The sequence below is a fragment of the Entelurus aequoreus genome, linkage group LG23, assembly GCF_033978785.1.
Source record: "Entelurus aequoreus isolate RoL-2023_Sb linkage group LG23, RoL_Eaeq_v1.1, whole genome shotgun sequence".
Lineage (NCBI taxonomy): Eukaryota > Metazoa > Chordata > Actinopteri > Syngnathiformes > Syngnathidae > Entelurus > Entelurus aequoreus.
Genome location: NC_084753.1, coordinates 3,177,952 through 3,189,149, shown reverse-complemented (window position 1 = coordinate 3,189,149; position 11,198 = coordinate 3,177,952). Strand labels below are relative to the sequence as shown.

The window sequence follows — 11,198 nt, the reverse complement described above, 5'->3', positions numbered from 1 at the left end:
CCCATCATGCAACGGGAGTGACGAGCATGCGCGGTAGCCCCGAAAAGTGTTGTTGCATGTCGTCACCCGTGAAAGTAAACGTCTAGAACTCATCCAACACGCCTCGTCTGTATTATTTATAATTAGACAGACAACACATATACAGTGTGATTTTGTTTTGTTTACAAGGAAAGAAAAACAAAAGTTGAAAAAGGGAGATCATGTCATATATGTATGTGCTGCGGTTGCTATAAGAACGTTGCGACAGCTGCCGTAAAGGAGGTGCGTTGCTATGTTTCCGGTTGGTCGTAAAAGTGTTCGTCATGTGTTTGTAGTCTGCTCAAATCTCCCAGTAAAGTTATTCATTGGATTATACCTTTTGTTTTGAACTTTATTACACCTTGGAGCACTTTTTCCCGTCCATTGTTTTCCTGCTTTCGCTATCTGCGCCTAATGACTGAGCTACGTGACTGATTTCTTGTGATGTCACACGGAGCATTTCTGGTCGGGACGGGATTCGTTCCGAGGGGTTCGAATATAGAACCAACTCTTTTTCTTTACTATAGTGGTCTCGATAACGGGTACCGGTTTTTAAAAAGGGATTCGAGTCCAAGGACTCGGTTCTTTTCTTATCGAACAACCGGGAAAACCGGTTTCGAGTATCATCCCTACTTATTACTATTCTTTATCAATATTAGCATGATTATTACATTACAAGGCTTAGCACACTCAAAATCTTACCATTACCATTGTTTTCTGCACTTGCCTGCCGTCTCTGCATCCCGGAGTGCATACATAAAACGAAACGTAACAAAAAACCAGTACAATGTAGTTCAATCAATTATTAATCTAATAATTAGTCTTTATCAATACTTATTATTATTAATATTTTGCTTTCGCAAACTCAAAATCTTACCATACCTTGCAAGAAATGTTTACATATGTTCATCAAACACCATGTAAAAGACGCACAGGTCAACATCAATTTTGGTTTTCAGGTCCCATTTTGGGGGAATTTGGTCTGGTTCCATTATTCCTAAGCACAAATTGTATTTTGTCGGTGTCGCGGGCCAATTAAAAACGAGCTGTGGGCCGCAAATGGCCCCCGGGCCACACCTTGGACACCCCTGCCTAAGTGGGTCGGACTGGTAAAATCACGGCATGATAACTTAAAAATAAAGACAACTTTTCTTTGTTTAAAAATAGGACAAGAACATTCTGAAAATGTACAAATCATAATGTAGTTGTTTTTTTTACACCTACATGTTGCGGGTAATAGAATCCTATTTATACTTTCTGAATAAATTGTATGATAATGTTCATTAGTCAACTCATTGGTGTTAATTTTCAATCCATCAAAATAAAAAAAATAATATCAAAATCAAATTACAGGATGTTATCTGTGTTTGCTCATTTTCCTTGACTGGTGCACTAACATGTGTTTTTTTTGTTTTGTTTTTTCTATATGTAGTAGGGTTGGGCGATATGGCCTTTTCTTAATATCTCAATATTTTTAGGCCATGTCACATGATATATATCGCAATGTTTTGCCTTAGCCTTGAATGAACACTTGATGCATATAATCACAGCAGTATGATGATTCTATGTGTCTACATTAAAACATTCTTGTTTATACTGCGTTAATATATGCTCATTTTAAAGTTTCATGCAGAGAGGGAAATCACAACTAAGTCAATTGACCAAAACTGTATTTATTAAACAATTATTAAGCAGTGGCACAAACATTCATGTCATTTCAAAACAGAAAGTGCAAGATTGTCCGAGACATTTTAAAACAAGCTATTGGTGCACTTTTGTGCATAATGTCACTAAGATGACAAATCAAAACAACACTAAATTAAAGTGGACTTTTTGTACAGAACGCCACTACAATAGTTTAAAACAAATAAAGTGCACTTTTGTGCATGATGTCACACAAGATATTTCAATAACTGTCAAATAAAAATGAGCTGCATAATAGGAAATCAAATTGTGTACGTCCTTCACTAAGTGGTAGACATAAGGAGCCGTTATCTCCTTATGTCGTGGACTATTTTTTTCATCTTTTTGTAGCAACGCTTTTGCCACACTTGACAAATTGCGGTTGTCTGTTCGACATATTCCCGCTTGAAGCCAAACCACCGCCAGACGATGGACCCCGTGCTGTTTTTCTTGGGAAATAATTCTTGCTTCATTTGTTACCAGATTCGCACCTTCTTTCTCTCGTATTACCACTCGCACCACAGCTAACGTTACCCATGCTGCTACCTCTCTGCTCCGCGAGGGCGTATACGTATGTGACGTATGTAAGAAGGTGCGCTTGTTTTATGTCTCTGTGAGAAGGAGAGACTAGAAAGAGTGAGAAGAGCCTGTAGTGTAATGCCCGCAGCTAAAAGCAACTGCGTGAGAACGTATACTCCAATATCACGATATAGTCATTTTCTATATCGCACGGAGACAAACCCGCGATATATCGAGTATATCGATATATCGCCCAGCCCTATTATGTAGCATAATCTACAAAGATACAAATAATTGCTATTGCGACATCTAGTGGACACATTTAGAAAAGCAGTTTCTTTCATTCAAACATTTCGATTCATTTCTATACTTAGCAAACTCATGCCGCGGGCCGGATAAAACCCGTTTGTGGGCCTGATCCAGCCCGCGGGCCGTACTTTTCACATCCCTGGATTAGTGTCAGTCTTTACAATTATAACAACTTCATCACAAGTTGTTATAATTGTAAAGACAACATAGTCAAAATAAGAGTGTTTGTATCCAATTTAAAATGTCAGACTCATTATAATTAGGTTCATCATACATTCATTTACTGATACATTTTGGCCCTTGCTCATAAACACTTAATGCACACTTGATCTGCCAGAAAATACGAAGACTCAACAGGAGGGATCAGTGTTGCCAATTTGGCGACTTTGTCGCTGTAAAAAATACCAATGATTGTCACACACTAGAGACGCGCGGATAGGCAATTATTTAATCCGCAACCGCATCACAAAAGTCGTCATCCACCCGCCATCCACCCGAACTAACATTTTATCAAAACCACCGCCACCCGCCCGTTGTTATGTATCTAATATAGACGATGCAAGGCATTCCTGTTAAAGAAAGGAGACTGATCCAATGCAGCAGAGACATTCAATGCGTGCCACACATTAATATCTCTTGGCCACGCATTAGAGCATACTTGCCAACCCTCCCGGTTTTACCGGGAGACTCCCGGTATTCAGCGCCTCTCCCGATAACCTCCCGGCAGAAATTTTCTCCCGATAAACTCCCGGAATTCAGCCGGAGCTGGAGGCCACGCCCCCTCCAGCTCAATGCGGACCTGAGTGGGGACAGCGGTGACAGTCTGTTTTCACGTCCGCTTTCCCACAATATTAACAGCGTGCCTGCCCAATCACGTTATAACTGTAGAATGATCGAGGGCGAGTTATTGGTTTCTTACGTGGGTTTATTGTTAGGCAGTTTCATTAACGTCCTCCCAGCGCGGTAACAACACACAAGAGCAGTCACGTTTTCGTCTACCGTAAAGCAGTTTGTCTGCCGTAAACAGCAATGTTGTGACACTCTTAAACAGGACAATACTGCCATCTACTGGATAGCCCCCAGAACACTGAAATTCAAGTATTTCTTTTATTTATATGTAAAAAAAAAAAAAAAAAAAAAAAAATATATATATATATATATATATATATATATATATATATATATATATATATATATATATATGAAATACTTGAGTTGATTAATTCTAGCTTAAATATATTCCCTCTTAACCACGACCCCGGCCCAACCACGCCCACCCCCCGACCACAATTTCTTCCCCCTACAAACCCCCCCCCTCCCCTCCCCCATTTACTTCCGTGGTCATGTTTCCTCTTACGCCATTGACAGCGATCGATAGCACTTCGGCATTGATTGCCCGTCGCTGGAAGGATACTTCGTCTTTGACAGCTGCTGGAATCTGAACAAATCGATTATTGTTTTTTTTGTACAGGCGCGAAACAGGACAGTCGCGTGCGGGTTAAGGACCCCCGGCAAGAGGGGAAGAAATTTGGCACGACAGCTGCAGCAGTGCCTGATTAATAATTGCCTGTTTCAAAAAGTGCTGCTCGTTTTTCGTATGTGGGTTACAACATTTAACTATATATATATTTTTTCTGAATTGGTTCAACCGCCACCCGCCCGAATCTATTTCAAATCTATTTTTTTCGTCATGCATCCGCACATAAAGTTGTGTCCGCAAACCGCGCATCTCTATCACACACACACTAGGTGTGGTGAAATTAACCTCTGCATCTGACCCATCCCCTTGTTCACCCCCTGGGAGGTAAGGGGAGCAGTGAGCAGCAGCGGTGGCCGCTTCCGGGAATCATTTTTGATGATTTAACCCCCAATTCCAACCCTTGATGCTGAGTGCCAAGCATGGAGCTAATGGGTCCCATTTTTATAGTCTTTGGCATGACTCGGTACAGCAGGTACTCCGGCACCTCTCCAAAAAAGTGACTAAGGATGGCTACCGTTCACATTTGAATCGATACCGATACTCAAGGGTACCAATTTTTGGTACTTTCGTGTATGTTAATACATATTGTGTTTAATAGCAAAATTACATTTTTATCGCAATGTTTAAAATTGAGATGACCATGATATCTGCGCTCCAGTTGGTATATCCTGTTTCATTGTCACATTTCTGAGTATGTAGGTATGACATTAAGTCAGTGGTTCTTAACCTGGGTTCGATCGAACCCTAGGGGTTTGGTGAGTCGGGCTCGGGGGTTCGGCGGAGGTCAAGACACACCCGACTCATCGTGTAAATAAAAACTTCTCCCTATCGGCGTATTACGGATACGGCAACAGCAGAAGTCAGACTGATTTGCAGGTGTGTCATTTGTTGTGAGTTTATGCACTGTGTTGGTTTTGTTCTTTGAACAAGGTGATGTTCATGCACGGTTCATTTTGTGCACCAATAAAAAAACATGGTAACACTTTAGTATGGGGAATATATTCACCATTAATTAGTTGCTTATTAACATGCAAATTACTAACATATTGGCTCTTAACTAGTCATTATTAAGTACTTATTAGGCATGGCCTTATTATAAGCCTAACCCTGGCCCTAACCCTCTAACCCTAACCAAATAACTCTAAATTAAGTCTTTGTTACTTAGAATATGTTCCCCATACTAAAGTGTTACCAAAAACATATAACTTCGTCTTGAAATTGAAAAACAAAAACATTTTATTTATCACTAAAGAAGGGTTCGGTGAATGCACATATGAAACTGGTGGGGTTCGGTTACTCCAACAAGGTTAAGAACCACTGCATTAAGTTCAGTACAAGTTCAGTCCAACATAGTTTATGGTGTGTTTTTTGTTGCGCCACAGAAAGTGTTAATACTGTAAGTTTTGTACTTATTATGCAGGTGCTGTTTGATCGTTAAATAACACATTTGGAGGAGTTGAAATCGGCATGTCAAATCGCTAATGCTAATCAGTAGCATGTCGACAACGAAGCTATTGTATATTAGCATCTATGTAGCACATTTTTGGTGGAGCCTTACTTAACTTACGTTGGAGTGTTTTTAGAATCAGTTTCTTTTTCGGCATTGAAATTTGCAACATTACCTAGAGTGGTTTGGCTGAGTCCGCCCTCAGTGCTGATGGAGTGATCGCCAAGTGCGGCGTTGGATTTCGCGTGAATTGGACCGGCGGGGTTCGGTCGGTGCCAAAAAAGTACTTTTCCCTAGTCGACAGTTTTGGAGAATAACATGAAAGAATGTATGCTCTTTTCAACGGGCAGCGGGTCCTAATGTTGGCCCGCCCCCTTTTAAACGCCCTCAATGGCGGCTCCGTCCCCATTTAAACGCCCTCAATGGCGGCTCCGCCTTGCTTGTACCGTCACACACAAGAAACAGAAGCGACAGAAGAAAGTTCATTCTATTTTATAAACATATTTGCTTGGCTTTTCATACTTTTTGCATCATGGCCAGTAGTAGATGATGATGTAATAGGGTTGTAACGATGTGAAACATTCATATCACTGCTATTGTGACCAAAATCATTATTCTCACAGTATTGTTGAATGTGCTCAAAAAGTGCTTAAACACACTGAAATCTTTTAAACATTTGTTTTGAAAAAATAGACACACAATGCTTTTCCTTGGCAGAAGAAACATTAGATATTGCTCTGCTTCATGAGAGCCATATTGTTTTCATTTGGGTGTTTAAATATGTTTTGTTTATCTCCTGTTTTCATTTGGTTTAAAGAGTGTTTTTTCAATGATAAAGGCAAAATGAGTGTTGCACTCCCACTTCCTGTTGTAGTCATATTCCTTTGGAGTATAGATCTATCACTCTCAGCACATTCTGTAGGTTCAATGTACACAATTAAAATAACTTATTGTATTTTTCGGGCTATAGAGCGCTCCGGTATATTAGCCACACCCACTAAATTTTAGAATACTTTTTTTTCCACATATTAGCCACAGATATTTCCATTGTGAAATGAGTTATGTACGCATAAATATTTTATAAATGTTTATTTACATACCATTGTTGTTTCCAAACAGTGTCTACAACATGGCAGTAAAACGGCTGATCAAACAAAACAGTAGTCATCGTCATGGACCCACTAGCTGCGGAAGGTAGCTCTCCAATCAGCTAAACAGACTCAATAACTCCACGGTGACGTTATGGTGAATTTACAAAACTAAAAACAATACAAAAAAATGTAATTGCAAGTTAATAGTACTAAAACACACAATAGTAAATGTGTTAGCATATTAGCTATTGCTAACGACGCTAGCTTTACTGCATTACTATAGCATGTACAAATATGCATGAAAACTCCTACACACATGGGACCGTTCATCCACCCATCCATCCATCCATTTCCTACCGCTTGTCCCTTACGGGGTCACGGGAGGTGCTAGAGCCTATCTCAGCTGCACACGAGGGGAGAAGTCGCCACCTCATCAGGTTTTTTAAAAGAAAGTAATATTTTATCCGAGCCTTTAAATTAGTTTGCTTGTTGATGATTTTGTTTGGTTTTGTATTGTGTAGTTATAATTTATATGGTAATTATTATTCTGTGACTGTAAATTGTTGGCTTGTTTTCTTATTGAAGCTTTTATTTTTTTCTGTATTGTATAGTTATAATTATATGCTTTTACTTGTAATTGTATTGAGTTTGTGGACCCCAGGAAGACTAGTGGGTTGTTGTGGCAACCAGCTAATGGGGATCCCTAATAAAAATTAAAATAAAATAAAATCATCGCAGGGCCGACACAGATAGACAGACAACATTCACACACTAGGGCCAATTTAGTGTTGCCAATCAACCTATCCCCAGGTGCATGTCTTTGGAGGTGGGAGGAAGCCGGAGTACTCGGAGGGAACCCACACTGTCACGGGGCGAATATGCAAACTCCAAACAGAAAGATCCCGAGCCCAGGATCGAACCCTCGACCTTTCGTACTAACCCCTGTTCCACCGTGCTGCCATGGTACAGTTCAGTAATTATGAATTGTTTTAGTTATATTGTAAAATTTTCATACGTGATGAATGAAGAATCCTTTTAAAGGCCTACTGAAAGCCACTACTACCGACCACGCAGTCTGATAGTTTATATATCAATGATGAAATCTTAACATTGAAACACATGCCAATACGGCCGGGTTAACTTATAAAGTGCAATTTTAAAATTCCCGCCACACTTCCGGTTGAAAATCTCCTTTTGATATGATTTATGCGCGTGACGTTACAAAATCCACGGAAGTGGTTGGACCTCATCGGACCCGATACAGAAACCTCTTGTTTTCTTTGACAAAATTCCACAGTATTCTGGACATCTGTGTTGGTGAATCTTTTGCAATTTGTTTAATGAACAATGGAGGCTGCAAAGAAGAACGTTGTAGGTGGGATCGATCGGTGTCTTTGCGGCTAAGTACAATACTTACAGCAACACAACAAGGACTACTTACCCTGATAGCAGACGCCTAGCCGATGCTTGCCGCCAAACCCACGGATGAAGTCCTTCGTCGCGCCGTTGATCGCTGGAACGCAGGTGAGCACGGCTGTTGATGGGAAGATGAGGGCTGCCTGTCGTAGGTGGAGCGCTAATGTTTTTATCATAGTTCTGTGAGGTCCGGTTGTTAAGTCGCTAAATTAGCCTTAGCGTCGTTAGCAACAGCATTGTTAAGCCTTACCAGGCTGAGGATTTTTAACCGTGTAGTTACATGTACAGGGTTTAACACTAGAAGTCCCAGCATTTTTCTGTCTACCTAGAAGACCCAGAGAGGGGTCATTTGGCCCGACGCTTTTCCCGAATACACTAATCACTCATTTTGTTATGGTAATGAGGCTGTTAGGGGCAGTTTGTCTAGGTAGACAGAAAAATTATACATGTGGGAAATGCCGAAAGGAGCAATGGCAGTGCCAGGATTGTGAGTGACTGCTCAAATGTATGTCAGTCACGTTTACATGGACATGGTTTTTCATTCTTTGTAAATATGCTTTTTTCTTTGTAAATTTTTTTTTTTAAACTATTTTTGGCACACAAAAATAACAATTGCTTCTGCAACAACCCTCCACACCAAAACTGGGAAAACAGTTGCTTTTTCATTCTTTGTAAATATGTTTTGTTTTGTATTTTTTTAACAATAAATGTCAGAGTGTTGATCCCTTCATTCTGTTGATCCTTGCAAAAACACACACAACCTACCTCAGAACTAAAGCTTGAGCTGTAAGGTCCCCTCCCCCACACAGGCTCAAGTGGCCCCCTGCCGTGTGCCACTAACAGCCACATTTTCATAACAAAAGGAGTGTCCACAGGGGGGACTAGGGGTCAAATGACCCTCTTGTGTGTTTTCTAGGTAAAAGTGTCAATTGACCCTTCTCTGGGACTTCGCGTGTTAATAGTATTGTTGATCTTCTGTCGATCCTTCCAGTCAGGGGTTTATTTATTTTGTTTCTATCTTCATTTGAGAACGATGCTATCACGTTAGCTCAGTAGCTAAGTGTGTCACCGATGTATTGTCTTGGAGATAAAAGTCACTTTAAATGTCCATTTCGCGTGCTCGACTCTCATTTTCAAGAGGATATAGTATCCGAGGTGGTTTAAAATACAAATCCGTGATCCACAATAGAAAAAGGAGAGAGTGTGGAATCCAATGAGCCAGCTTGTACCTAAGTTACGGTCAGAGCGAAAAAAGATACGTCCATCACTGCCTCTCAAGTCCTTCACTGTAACGTTCCTCATCTACGAATCTTTCATCCTCGCTCAAATTAATGGGGTAATCGTCACTTTCTTCGTCCGAATCTCTCTCGCTCCATTGTAAACAAAGGAACATTGTGAGGATATTACCTCCTCTGACGTCACGCTACTTCCGGTACAGGCAAGGCTTTTTTTTATCAGCGAGCAAAAGTTGCGAACTTTATCGTCGATTTTCTCTACTAAATCCTTTCAGCAAAAATATGGCAATATCGCGAAATGATCAAGTACGACACATAGAATGGATCTGCTATTCCCGTTTAAATAAAAAAAAATCATTTCAGTAGGCCTTTAAAGGCCTACTGAAACCCACTACTACCGACCACGCAGTCTGATAGTTTATACATCAATAATGAAATCTTAACATTGCAACACATGCCAATACGGCCGGGTTAACTTATGAAGTGACATTGTAAATTTGCCGCTAAACTTCCGGTTCGAAACGACTCTGAGGATGACGTATGCGCGTGACGTAGGAAGAACTCGGATAACAGAGACTCTAACCAGGAGGACTTTTGACTTTGATACACAGACGCCTGTAGAGAACTGGGACAACACAGACTCTTACCAGGATTACTTTGATTTGGATGACAAAGACGCAGACGTGCTACCGTGAGTATGCAGCTTTGGCTTCTAAACATTTGATCGCTTGACCGTACGTGCGCGTCACGTACGTAACTTTTTAAAAATATATAAGCTTTATGAACCTTGGGTTAGGTGAACGGTCTTTTGGGCTGAGTGATAGTGTGTGTTGATCAGGTGTTTGAATTGTATTGGCGTGTTCTATGGAGCTAGGAGCTAGCAGAGGAGCTAGGAGCTAGCATAACAAACACGTAGGTGTTTTTATGCAGGATTAATTTGTGGCATATTAAATATAAGCCTGGTTGTGTTGTGGCTAATAGAGTGTATATATGTCTTGTGTTTATTTACTGTTGTAGTCATTCGCAGCTGAATATCAGGTCACCCCCAGCTCTCACAGCATCTTCCCTATCTGAATAGCTTCAACTCCCCACTAGTCCTTCACTTGCACTTTACTCATCCACAAATCTTTCATCCTCGCTCAAATTAATGGGGAAATTGTCGCTTTCTCGGTCCGAATCTCTCTCACTTCATGCGGCCATCATTGTAAACAATAGGGAACTTTGCGTATATGTTCAATTGACTACGTCACGCTACTTCCGGTAGGGGCAAGCCTTTTTTTTTTATCAGATACCAAAAGTTGCGATCTTTATCGTCGTCGTTCTATACTAAATCCTTTCAGCAAAAATATGGCAATATCGCGAAATGATCAAGTATGGCACATAGAATAGATCTGCTATCCCCGTTTAAATAAAACAATTTCATTTCAGTAGGCCTTTAAGCAGACATGGTATAGGCAGCTAAACTTCCGGTTAAAGGCACGTAACGGGAAGTACATTTTCAACCCTCAGCACCTGCAGTGGGCGAACTCGTCCAAAAGATGGCGCCATAGCACACACAATAACACACCTATACAGTGTCTCTGTTGGTGTTACATGAAAACTAATTGTTGAATACAAAACATCATGGCCGTTAGCGAAGAAGAATCCATAAATTAGTTGCACCGTTTTGTAAGCCACAGCGTTAGAAAAAAGTAACGGATTATAGTCTGGAAAATACAGTATATGAGGTACTTTTTGAAATATTGGAGAGATTTATATACAGTATTTGAAATAAATGTACTAATAGTAATTTAAGGAATTTCTTACCTTGTTTGCAATCGTCACTGTGGACTTCAAGTATTGTAGTTTGGAATGAAAGTAACTGAACCATGGTGAAATGTCTGAGAAAGAAAGGACGGACGATGGTTGGCATTCAATTTGATTGGCCGCATTCTTGCCACTTCATTGATTCTTCGTCTGTGATTTTGTCCTTAGAAAACACTTTCAACCAATGAATGTAC

General features: G+C 40.4%; 1 protein-coding gene across 6 annotated transcripts in view; it reads left to right on the top strand.

Annotated features, from left to right (window-relative positions):
• LOC133640775 (centrosomal protein of 128 kDa-like) overlaps nucleotides 1–11,198 on the top strand; it is a 122,824-nt gene that overhangs the window by 7,431 nt on the left and 104,195 nt on the right. The window lies entirely within an intron of this gene.